Below are 13,169 nucleotides of genomic sequence, written 5' to 3'. Positions count from 1 at the left end.
AAATGTCGGCTAGCAGACAGATGTCTCGGCAATTTTGACATCATGAGAGACACTTTTTGTGTCTCCCAGGGCTGTCGTGTACACAACACATTTTCTTATGTCGCAGACTCATGCACATTATGTCGCTTAGCTGTGATTGGATAGTTGGATTGAAGGGACGAGGTGTTCGAGCGTTGCCATGGTTTTGCTTGAGAGCGTTGTTTACAACACAGCGTGTTACGCGAAACGTTTCCATAGATACCAGGAGACAGTCAGCGACATTGCGACAAGCATAAATGCAACAACTCGAGAGACACTTTTTTGTCTGCCGGGAGACATTTGTCTGCTAGCCGACATCTGGAGCATAAATTGGGCTTAACAGAAGCAGCCAAAAGTAGTAGTAGACTTGTTTAATAGCATATTTTTATCTTTGAACACAGATTCTCTCATGTGAACTACAGATTTCCAATAAAACCAGTGTAATTTAGGAGTGTAATTTCCCCACGGGGCTCTATAAAGTATCTCAAAATTTAAAAAAAAAAGACTGTCAGCTTGAAAGACTTCTTTTTCTTTTCTTTTTTTTAGATAGTAATAGAGAGAGACAGGAAAGACAGGGGAGAGAAAGGGGATGACATGCAGCAAAGGGCCAGATCCAAACCAAGACCGCTGCGGTAAGGACTCAGCTTAACGTGGTACGCACTCTACCAGGTGAGCCACCGGGGCACCCCAAAATGCATATTTTTTTATATGCAGTTACAGAAATAATAACAAAACCCAGGCCTATATGTTAAAGTACCAGTTGAGTTTCAAAGCCATCAAAATTAGATATCAGCTTAGAAGGCAATAATTTCTTGTATGCGCAAATATAAATGATAATTAACAACAAAAAATGTGTTCCATGTTCAAGTGCCAGTTGAATTTAAAGTGTCGTGAATTCACGATGTTCATTATGTCTTCATTACGTGTTCATGCCCCAATTTCACAGCATAGAATATCTAATATTCTCCATGAGGGGATGATGGCTGGAACAAATAAAGCCAGATCATTCAAGTGTTCATGCCAGTGTCTTCCTACTTAATTCCTGTAAGTTTGCCAGATCCTCACTTTGTGCTTTTTTTCAGTTTATTTATTTATTTATCTATTTATTTTATTTTGCTGTCTGTCTGCCCCACATGTACCGTAGCCTGAATTAGATAGCTTGTGTGTGAACCCAACCCGTGAGAAAACGGTGACAATGGTTATGCACTAACAGCCCAGCGAGGAGCAGAGTGGAGAATAAAAGAGCTTTCCATATGCCAACAAGCAGGAGGGAGAGCGCACAACCAAATGCATCCATATGCCTGTGAAGCCTCGCACAGCCACCACTTCCTAGTAAACAACGCAGTTGCATTAATTATTTTAACGAGTTGAACATTTCAAATTAATTGCAAAAAGTAATGTGTTAATTTTGACAACACTAATATATAATATGAAATGCAATGTTGTCTCAAATCACATTGCATAAGTGTGTGTGTGTCTGTGTGTGTGTGTGTGTGTGTGTGTGTGTGTGAGATGATGATGTGGATGATAGCCCTATAAACCAAAGGTACCGAGACAAGAAGGAAGAGTAAGTAGGTGCATGTATCTCCAGGGGTGGCACATATAACTGCCTAATAGACGATAATAGGCTAATACACGAAGGCCATCACCATAGGTGGTAATGCTAATTGTTGTTCAGTGAACTAGTTCATTGTGATATAATGTGATTGGTGGGATGTAAGAAGAAATAATGTTTAAGATAATCTCAGCAATGGTTAAGCATTTTATACTCCACTATAAAGTGCACCAACCAATTTGAGGTGGACCTGGGTACAGATTAGAACCCGGATTGTTTTTTTTATTTGTTTTTATTTTTTGGGATTTTTTCTCCCCAGTTATACCTGGCCAATTACCCCACTCTACCGAGCTGTTCCGGTTGTTGCTCCACCCCCTCTGCTGATACGGGCGGCTGCAGACTACCACATGACTCCTCCAACACATGTGGAGTTGCCAGCCACTTCTTTTCACCTGACAGTGAGAAGTTTCACCAGGGGAATGTAGCACATGGGAGGATCACACTATTCCCCCCAGTTCCCTCTCTCTCCCGAACAGGCACCCTGACCAACCAGAGGAGGCACTAGTGCAGCGACCAGGACACACACCCACATCCAGATTTCCAACCGCAGACATGGCCAATTGTGTCTGTAGGGATGCCCGACCAAGCCGGAGGTAACACGGGGATTCGAACCGGCTACACTACCTAGATGCCCCAGAACCCAGAGTGTTAATGTGGTCAATTTACCAGTCAACTAAAATAACAAGTTATCACATGTTTCTTATCAGCCATTCACAGTGCTATCTTGGATTAAGGGCAGACGTGGGAACTTATTTAGTGACACATTGTAAACTAGTTTTAAGTTTGAGTGTATGAACAGTTTCCGTCTTGAATAAATTCATGTAGGTCCAATAAATTATTTTTAAAGCCCTTCACATGTTGGCCCCGTCCTACATATCAGACCTCTTGTGCTCCCATCCCACTTGTAGGTCACTCATCTCCTCCAACCAGTTGCTGCTGTCTAGTCCACAGTCTTGATTAAAGCTGTAGGGTGATTGTATTTGTCATGTGTGTTGTGGTTTGTCCTAATTACATAAACTGTTCTCTTTGTCCACACTTATTTATTTATGATGCTTCTCAGCACTTAAGTCAACATTAAATTGACTTGACGAGTAAATGCAGAAAACAGCAATAAATAGAGATAGGTACCTCTCGAACAGTGTTGATTTAGTGCTTCATAATAATTGTGAAAACATCGAAAAATCGTTCTTCATTCAACAGTTCCTTAATCTTTTCAGTTTACCGATGCAACATTGCATTGGCAACACCACCCACCAACACATTGTTGGTGGGTGTCAGACTCCATCAAGGTTGTCCTTTGTCTCCAATTCTGTTTGTGATATGCATGGACAGGATCTCAAGGCACAGCCAAGGTGAGGAGTGTGTCCATTTTGGGATTCTCAGAATTGCATCTCTTCTCTTCACAGATAATGTGGTTTTGTTGGCTTCATCAGAACACAACCTCCAGCATGCATTGGGGCGGTTTGCAGCTGAATGTGAAATGGCCGGGATGAGAGTCAACACCTCCAAGTCTGAGGCCAAGGTTCTCTACCGGAAGATGGGGGATTGCTCCCTCCGGTTTGGGAAAGAGTTGTTGCCTCAAGTGAAGGAGTTCAAGTATCTCGGGGTCTTGTTCACAAGTGAGGGTAGCACAGAGTGGGAGATTGACAAGTGAATTGGTGCAGCATCAGCAGTAATGTGGACATTGTATCGGACTGTTGTGGTGAAGAGTGAGCTGAGCCGGAAGGCAAAGCTCTCAATTTACCAGTCAATCTTCGTTCCAACCCTCACCTATGGTCACGAGTTTTGGGTAGTGACCAAAAGGATGAGATCACAGATACAAGTGGCTGAAATTAGTTTCCTCCATAGGGTGTCTGGGCTCAGCCTTAGAGTGAGGGTGAGGAGGTTGGGCATCCGGATGGAGCTCGGAGTAGAGCCGCTGCTTCTTTGTGTTGAAAGGAGCCAGTTAAGATGTTCACACATCTGATTAGGATGCCTCCTGGGCACCTTCCTTTGGAGGTTTTCCTGGCATGTCCAACTGGGAGGAGACCCTGGGGTAGACCCAGAACTCACTGGAGGGACTACATATCCAATCTGGCCTGGGAATGACTTGGGATCCCCCAGGAAGAGCTGGAGGGCATTGCTGGGGAAAGTGGCATCTGGAGTGCCCTACTTAGCTTGCTGCCACCGCAATCCGACCCCAGAGAAGCGGCTGATGATGACGACATGAGATGAGACAATCAATGAATGCCTCACATTAACACATGCACTCATACACTGGCGGTGGTGTCAACCATGCACAGTGACGACCACCTCGCTGGGGGCAGCTGGGGGTTAGGTGTCTTACTCCAGGACACCTCAACATTTTTTGCAAGGAGGAGCTGAGGATCGAACCAGCAACCCTGCAGTTTCTAGTCCTGCTCTACCTCTGAGCCACTGTCGCCCCTTAGGGGCACTGAGACCTAGTATACCTCTGAACATGCATTGTCAGTGTGGGTGCCTGAATAGTTTTCCATCAACACTACATAAGGCAAGGATAGAGCTAATCAGTTAATCAGTTTTCACTCTGAATAAATTTATAACTGACAGTAATCTTGATTTCCTATGTCTTACTGAAACCTGGCATAAGCCCCTGGATTCACATATATTGATTAACCTCATCTTGAGGGGCAGGGAGGTGATGTTGCTGCTATTTACAGGAGAGACATTAAAACAACCACCATTTACATTCTTGCCACTCATTCTTTAGAACACTTTGCCTTCAAACTCTCTAGTACCACTCCTTTGGTCACTGCGGTTATCTACCCCCCCCCCCAAGCCAAAACCCTCCTCTCGGAGTTCTCTGATTTTCTGACCCAGCTGTGTGCCATATCACCTTCCATTCTCCTCCTGGTTGATTTAATATCCACATTTATGACACTGACTGTAAATATGCCATGGAATTCCTGGGACTGTTAAAATGCTTCAACTCCACACAACATACCAACTTCCTCACTCACAGCCATGGTCACATTCTGGATTTGGTCTGCTCCACTGGTCTCACAATACATCAACTCTCCAGCCTCAACCTTAACATCTCTGACCACTTGGCAGTCACTATGCACATTGAAATCCCTATCGCCATTGCAAAAGTCAAATGCAAAATATCCTTCAGAAATCTCAAATCTATCTCCCCCTCAGCTCTTTCTGCCTCTGTTGCCAGTATAATGTCCCCTCCCCTGCTGTCTGATAATCCCAGTGATCATGTCTAACATAATGACACATTCTCCGCCTGTCTTGATCAGCTGGCCCCCATTAAAACTAAAACAGTCTCATTCACACACTTAACTCCGGGGTGAACTCAGCTCCATCAAATGAACCCCTGTAAGCGCCACCTCAAAAGACTGTAAGAAAACTGATTTAACAGTGCCTCTCTAAGCCTACACAGACAACCATCAACAATATAAAGACACTCTCATCACAACCCTGTCCACCTGCTACTCGCACCTCATACATTCTGGCTCCACCAACCCCAAGGCTGTCTTTCCACAATAAACAAACTTCTTAAACCCAGTGACAATACCTCCAATTCCTTCACAGTTTCTTTTTTTTCCCAAACTAAAATTGACACTATATACAGCAACCTGGCCACCTCATTTTTGATAGCAACCTCTCCTTTCAACACCACATCAATCAAATCACCAAAACTGCATTTTTCCACCTAAAAAAACATAGCTCATCCCCGCCCATCACTTGCCTTCTCTGCTACTGAAACCTTGATCCATACCTTCATCACATCCAGAATTGATTACTGCAACAACATTCGCTACAGCTCATCATCCAAAGTCCAGAAGAAAACTCCACTACATCCAGAACTCTGCTGCTTGCCTGCTGACCCAATCCTACTTCGGTGATCACTTTACCCCTGTCCTCCAGAACCTCCTCTGGCTCTCTGTCCCACAATGCATTCAATTCAAAGTCCTTCCCCTTACTCAAAAAGCCCTCCATAACCGACCTGCTCCACTACCATCCTTCTGTCTCCACCACACAGGACCAAGCACCAGACCTGGAGCGACAGAGCCTTCTCCATAGCTGCCCCCTCCCTCTGGAACTCCCTCCCCAAACACATCAGAGACTGTACTGATCTGTCCATGTTCAAATCATTAATCAAAAATCACCTCTTCAGAATTGCTTTTAATGTGTGATTAATGTTGTGTGTTAAGCATCTTTGAGTATTTTGAAAAGTGCTATATAAATAAAATGTATTATTATTATTGTTGTTGTTGTTGTTATTATTGTTAAGTATGACTTGAGATGGCAACCAGTCCTTCCCTTTCTCTCATTTTCTAGTACAACACAATTTGGGTGCAGCTGATCAGCCAATTAGAGCTGACATAACAGCGTAACAGTTTAGTACAGAATATTTACCTCTGTCACTAATGCAATGTCAAGATGCCCTCTGAACTGTGTATGTAGTCCTTGTGATGTATTGAACGGGACACATACACACTGCATCAATCATCATCTTCCAGGGAGGTGCACAGCCGTAGTTCAATGTCTGCCACCAAAGACTTTGATAAACTTGGGGGAGCTTACCTAACTAGTACAATGATTTCTCTTTTTCCAAAGAGTACTACCCCTAATTCCTATAATAGTTTTTTTAGGGCTTTATGTTGTTGTGTTTTATTTGGCTATTATGGTCTTGCCATTATTTGAGCGCTTGCCTTAATTGCTTGTGTAGTTTGATAAGTTGGTTAAGTGTTACCTAGATATATGATCATATTGATCATCTATCTGTATGACTAGACATACCTACACTCGCAATAAATACTTAAAAGCCTAAATATCTTGGGGCATCCAGATAGCGGGATCTATTCTGCCCTGTGTTACCTCAGGCTTGGTCGGGCGTCCCTACAGACACAATTGGCATGTCTGCGGGTGGGAAGCCGGATGTGGGTATGTGTCCCGGTCGCTGCACTAGTGCCTCCTCTGGTCAGTCGGGGCACCTGTCACTATGTCCCCCTGGCGAAACTCTTCACTGTCAGGTAAAAAGAAGCAGCTGGCGAGTCTATATATTGCAGGAGGCATGTGGTAGTCTGTAGGCAGAGGGGGTGGAGCAGCAACCGGGACGGCTCAGAAAAGTGGGGTAATTGGCCAGATACTGTTGGGAAGAAAAGGGGGGACCGCCCCAAAAAAAGTCTAAATATCTTGAAAAAAAATGGATAAAAGCACAGTCACTATTATTATTATCAACAAACGCAAGTCTAATATGATAGAAGGCTAGTACCACATCAATGTCTTCATATTTAATGAAATGCTTGGTGGCACACCTTAGCAATGCAAACCAGTCTTTAGGTCACTGCCATCCAAATATTTAGCACAGAAGTTTCCAGTCTCGGAAAAGCATCATATGACTTGATGTTAAAGAACATCTCACCCCCCCCTTATTTTTCCACAAAGTCAAGTCAAAGAGTAGTTACTGAGTCTGCCTCCCTGATCAGCTTGTCCTGTTTATTTGCATCTTAATTAAAGACTAAACCCACGCCCCGAGGCGCCACACATGCCCTCTCATGTCTTAAACTCTCCTTAGTCTTTCCTGTATTTGCCATACATCGGTTATTGTTAGGAACCTGAATAAACTAATTGCCATGCTTGTATTATCCTGTTAGGCACCTGATAGCAACCAAGGCCTAAGCCACCAGCAGAGGGTTTCATGGCTTGATGGGGTTTCTCTATAATTTGTTTGGTGGCTTTAGACGAAGTTGCCTGCCCCATATAAATGTTGCATCATAATAATCAATGCAGATATATATGTAATGTAAATGAAGCTTCTTCTTCTTCCTCTTCTTCACTTTCACTCCAGAAGAAGAAGAAGAATATAAAGCTGATGGATTGTGTGGGATTCTAGTTGTTGTCAAAAAGATGGTTTAGTTGCAAGTTGTGCATAACAATGGAAAACGAGTAACATTTTCCATCAGCTTCTCAAAAAGAAGAGTGTGTTTTGGCCCAAGTCTTCATGGAATCAAGTCAGTTATGAGGAAGATGCAGACATACAATAGCAGAAGATATTCTCTTTCTACATGGAGCAAAAAACACAATGTGTCAAGGCATCATCAATAAAACTTTAATGCTGTATTCAGCTCACACTAAATGGATTTAAAACTCCTTTAAAAGAACTGATCATGCCCTTTCAGTCACTAAATACCATTACCTGGCTTTCTTCTTCAGAACCAAGAGAACATTTGTTAGTATTGTATCAGCTCAGACCTACAACCCTGATTGATCCAGGCTCCCTAATGTTCTCCTGTGAAGAGAGCAGTCAATCTAAACATAAATTATCAAAAAATTAAGTTTCCTTTATTAATCTCCAATTGGAAATGTATTTACTGAAAATTAACCCATCCAAGCTGTGATCTGTCTAGCTAGGAGCAGTGGGCTGCCACCTTCATGCTGCGCCTGGGGACCAACTCCAGTTCTTTTACCATTGTCTCGGTCAGGGGCACAGACAGGAGTATAAACGCTAACATGCATGTTTCTTTTGATGGTGGGGGAAACCGGAGCACCCCGAGAAAACCCACCACATACATGGACAGAACATGCAAACTCCACACAGAGGACGACCTGGGATGACCCTCCAAGGTTGGACAACCCCGGGGTTCGAACCCAGGACCTTCTTGCTGTGAGGCGACAGTGCTAACCACTGGGCCACCGTGCCATGGTTAGCGCCATATGCTGTGCCCATATATGCATCTAATGTAAAAACACAGACAAGTTTCAAGTCCTAGAGGAAATTGCCATTGTTCAGAATCAACACAGATCACTGGTTGTCATTCACTGAGGCGGTCCATTGCTGTTCCGTGGGATGGGGAGAAGTTAGCCATACATACAGTGGTGTCTGGTGAGGGAACTTAGGGGTTATATTTGACAGCAAACTTCAAGTTTATTTATGAAAAGTATGTTTACACTTATTCTTGTAATAAAATGCTTGTTTTGCTGGCTCAACACACAAGCGGGAAATAAAAGTATTTAGTATGAAGAGAAATCAAAGTGCAAGAACCAGAGAATATCTGTACAATGGTAAGGTGACGTGCAATGGTATTGCAAACAGTAAACTTGTACAAATGGCAGATTGTGCAGTTGATAACAGTAACTATAATGAGCAGGTACCGTAACAGTGAAAAGTGCAGACAGCAGATGGTGCAGTCGGTGAGAGCAACCATAAAACCACAAGTGTAGAAATGATTTCCACAGCGGCCACATTGACATGAAATAGTAGGATAAACACAGGTGTTACCAATGACGCTAATTAAGGTTCAGGTCCAGCCTTCCCAGTGAGCCAACATGCACAATAGCAGCACTCCGACTCTTTTTGACCTGAATGGAATACAACCTTAATTAGTATGATTAGTAATACCTGTGTTTACCTTACTACTTCATGTCAATATGTGGAAAAAGGTCTATAGTAAGCAGCAAATGTGTGCAAATAGCAGTCTTATGGCTTGGAGGTAGAACTTATCATGAAGTTGAAACATGAAGTCACTGATAGAGCACAAAAGCGAATGAAGCACCCTGGGTCTGATGGGACGATCGGGTATTCACAAAATCAACATCTTCCATAATGAAAGGTGAAGTATTCTCTGTGAAAGGAACATCTTCATCTTCCACAGCTCAAGGAGACTGGTTCACTGGGGAGTCTACAAACTTTAAACCCTGTCTGATGCAGAGATGCCAGTGTGGGCTTTTAACTTCTGGAAGCGCTCTTCCTTAGGGTTCACAGCCTACAGAAACTCCAAGACATCCAGGACTGTGCAGCCAGGATCCTGGTGAGAGTGTCTAAATATAAATGTATTACACATACATCCCATACACAGTGTACTGGCTCCCTGTGTCCTTCAGGATGGAATTCAAAATTCTTCTTCTGGTATTTCAATGCATCCATGGACTTGAATGCCACCACCTGGAGGGAGTGCACTACCCGCAGACCTCCTACTGTGACCACAGATAAATCTACTGCCAACACATCTGTTCCTCTGGATCAAAAGTCAGCTTAAAGGGAAATTGGGCCTTCTGTTCAGTAGCAACTCATATTCTGTAACATGTTTCCTGGTCATATGAGAGCAACACAGATTCTTGCCTCGTAAAAAAAAGGCCTGGAAACTTTCCTGGAAGGCTTTTCCTTTTTTTCGGGGGGGGGGGGGTTAACTCAACCCCCATCCCCACCCAATTTTAGCTACTCCCAACTCCTATTGTAGTTTTTTACAGTCCTTTAGGCCTACTTCACAGTATGTGTTTTTTATGTGATTTTGTCTTTTAATAAAAAGTGAAAAATCAAATGTGTTACTCTTATTTTTCTTATTCCTTTTTAGAAAGCCACTTTATTATTTCTAGAAAGCCACTTTATTTTGTCATTGTATTCCTACAATGAATTTGTTCTCTGCTCTTAACCCATCCTATTGTATAGGAACAGGAGTATTAACCCTAACATGCATCATGTCTTTTTGATGGTGGGAGGAAACCCATGCAGACATGGGGAGAACATGCAAACTCCACACAGAAAGGACCTGGGATGGCCTGGGGTTCAAACCCAGGACCTTCTTGCCGTGAGTCAACAGTGCTTTTTGCTTCCACGTTTCAAGGTTCACAAGTCAAAGGGTGCCAACACTGGCATAACAGACATGGCTCACAGTCAAGTACAGCAATCAACACAGAAATGTTACAGAGGGGCATATTGTTCTTGTTCTCCACCAGGGACAAACACAAAAGAAGCTCGAGTTGCTTTTGTTTTTGGGTTTGTTTTTTTTTTTAAATCTCATACCTGAAATGTCTGTTCAGAGCAGCAGTGAAGTTGTAACATATACTATATTTACAGCACAAAGCTGTAAAAAAAAAAAAATCTCGACTTCAAATATGAAAAAAAACATTTCTCTTATGCTGTCTTTATGCTTGCTCAATAATCCAGGTAAGGTGAAGTTGCAATTGGTGATGGGGTACATTTGATTGTTGATGTTTACTGTCAACCAACACATGCTGATCCGTACTTAAGGTTTGACTCTCATCATCCACTGGAGCACAAACTAGGAGTCATCAGGACACTCAAGCTGACAACATCCCACTAACACAGCGGCTGGGGAAGAGGAGAAATCCCACATTAAACAGGCCTTGGTTAAGTGTGGTTATCCTAGATGGGTGTTTGTCAAAGCCAGGAAGACGCCCAAATAGTGCACCAGCCGATCAAAGAGAGGAGGACACCAGCTACCTAAGTATAAACCAGTGGTGATTCCGTATGTGGCAGGAGTTTCAGAACAGTTGAGACGCGTATTTTCCAAACACCACGTCTAAGTTATCCAAAGGAGTTGAATCAAGTGCAACTGGACTCTTCAACTCCTTTGGATAACCATTATCTGGATGAATGAGAACATTCACAGACATGTCACATCTAAGTTGCTTTCAAACCCCAAAACACTGCGCCAGAAATTGGTGCACCCCAAGGATCGGGTCCCCCAGCACAAACAGAGCAATATAGTGTACCTGTGAAGTGCCAGGAGGATTGCAGTGACTTGTACATCGGGGAAACCAAACAGACACTGGCTAAGAGGATGGCACAACACAGAAGAGCTAACACGTCAGTCCAGGACTCTGCAGTCTACATCCATCTACAGGCCAGTGGCCACTCTTTCAAGGATGAGGATGTGCACATCCTTGATAGGGAGGAACACTGGCTTGAACGGGGAGTAAAAGAGGCCATCAATGTTAAAGGGAACGACCAGCCCTGAACCGGGGGGGGGGGGGGCTAAGAGTACATCTATTGCCATCTTACAATGCTGTGATTGTAATCAATTGTAACCAATCCTATGTGAATAGTACACATGGCCATTGTAACTCTAGCTAATGGTCACGGGAATTTGCATATGAAACTGATCGTTGGTTTTGGTCGTTATGCCACTGTATAACTAAATCTGCCTTACCAGGATGGATGCACTGTTCCATCCATTCATTCATTCTTTTGCTATACCTGCATGTTCAAATAAAGGGTCATGCGGGCTGGAGCCTCTCCCAGCAGGTTAGGGCAGACGGTAGGGAGTCAGCCACTCCATCACAGAGTCCTCATATACAATTACTCACTCTCCCCTTTGGACCTATGAGCAATTTAGAGTATATTGTTCGCCTGACAGCTTTGGATTCTGAGTAGAAAGCCACTCGAACACGGAGAACATACAAATTATACAAAGAAGGACTGTAATCAAACTCAGCATATCCTTATGCTGATAAATGAAATTATTCAAAAGGTTTCATGAAATAAGAGCTCATTGTTGTTTTTTTCCTTCCATCAAATCCACATTTCTATTCCTGTTACACTGTTCTAGGTTTTAGCCCACTGTGTTCTACTTTTAGCTACTTGGATTTTTTCAAACATTGTTTACCCTCGTTCATTTAAATTCACCAAAAATATTTTGAATCATCACACACTTGCCCAAATAATTCAACAATGCTTATGCAAAAACAATAGACAGTTTTGCAAACTGTTCAGGCTTTCAGAAAGTTTGGATCTGCCCTACCATAGATCGCAGTGTTGGCAGTCTCTAGCTCACTTCATCTTACTTTATGAAGAAATGTATCACAGCAAAAATCTATTACATCAATAGAATAACATTTACACAGAGGCAACGTGACAAACGTGAATTTGAGAAGCAAGCAAGTTACAAACACTCTTACAGAGACCAAGCCAGGAGTATGGCTGGTATAGAAAAAAATATAGATGGAAATAATGATTTATTCAATGTTTTGTGGTAAATGGTCACAAGAAATTTTAGTTAATGGTTTAATCCATTCTGTATTTTTTTATAATTTGCACATGACAGCATTCCCCAAATCTAATAATGTATATGTTTATGCTTCTGATCAGTGCCATTATTCCATTTTTAGCCCATATTGGCTGATAAAACAGCCAATATCTGACTCTAATCATGAAATGCGTAGTTAAGACTTGATGAATGCAGATATGAAGACATGAAAACACCCCTCAGGATGGTTAGGTAATGGAAAACAAGCCTTTGATTGGAAATGAGCTGTGACAAGTCTGTCAGCTCTATCGCTGGCCAATGTTTGGTGTAATCATTCGAAAGGACATCTCGTTCCAAAGGATATCTGTTGTGAGCTCTCTTGGTGCTTTTATATCGTCAGACTATGCATGACGGCTAGCATTTGATTTGTCGTTAAAGCTGGCACAATAGTTCACATGCAGACGTCGTTCATTCGCCTTCAGCTGTGTAAGTCACATACAGCCGTCCTAATCTGAGCTTCCCTGAGCTCTCTGAAAGAAGTCTGACAAATGGAAAATTCTTCTGTGGAATGTCATCACCACCCATCGCTGTTTTCTCCATTTGATGTAACTATGATTTTTTTCCCTCCTCCAGAGTGCACTTTCCACAATCACATCCAGTGAATCTCTCCTGCTGTTAGTCATTACCCAACAGTCATGAACGTCTCCCCACTGCAGCAGCTATATGAACCGTGCGTGGGGCTGCTGCTGCCGTGATCAAAACAGTTTTGGAGGAAGATATAGAGTAGTAAATGGAAA

Source organism: Lampris incognitus, chromosome 4 (assembly GCF_029633865.1).
Source record: "Lampris incognitus isolate fLamInc1 chromosome 4, fLamInc1.hap2, whole genome shotgun sequence".
NCBI lineage: Eukaryota > Metazoa > Chordata > Actinopteri > Lampriformes > Lampridae > Lampris > Lampris incognitus.
The sequence above is the reverse complement of the archived record's forward strand: the minus strand, read 5'-3'. Positions refer to the sequence as shown.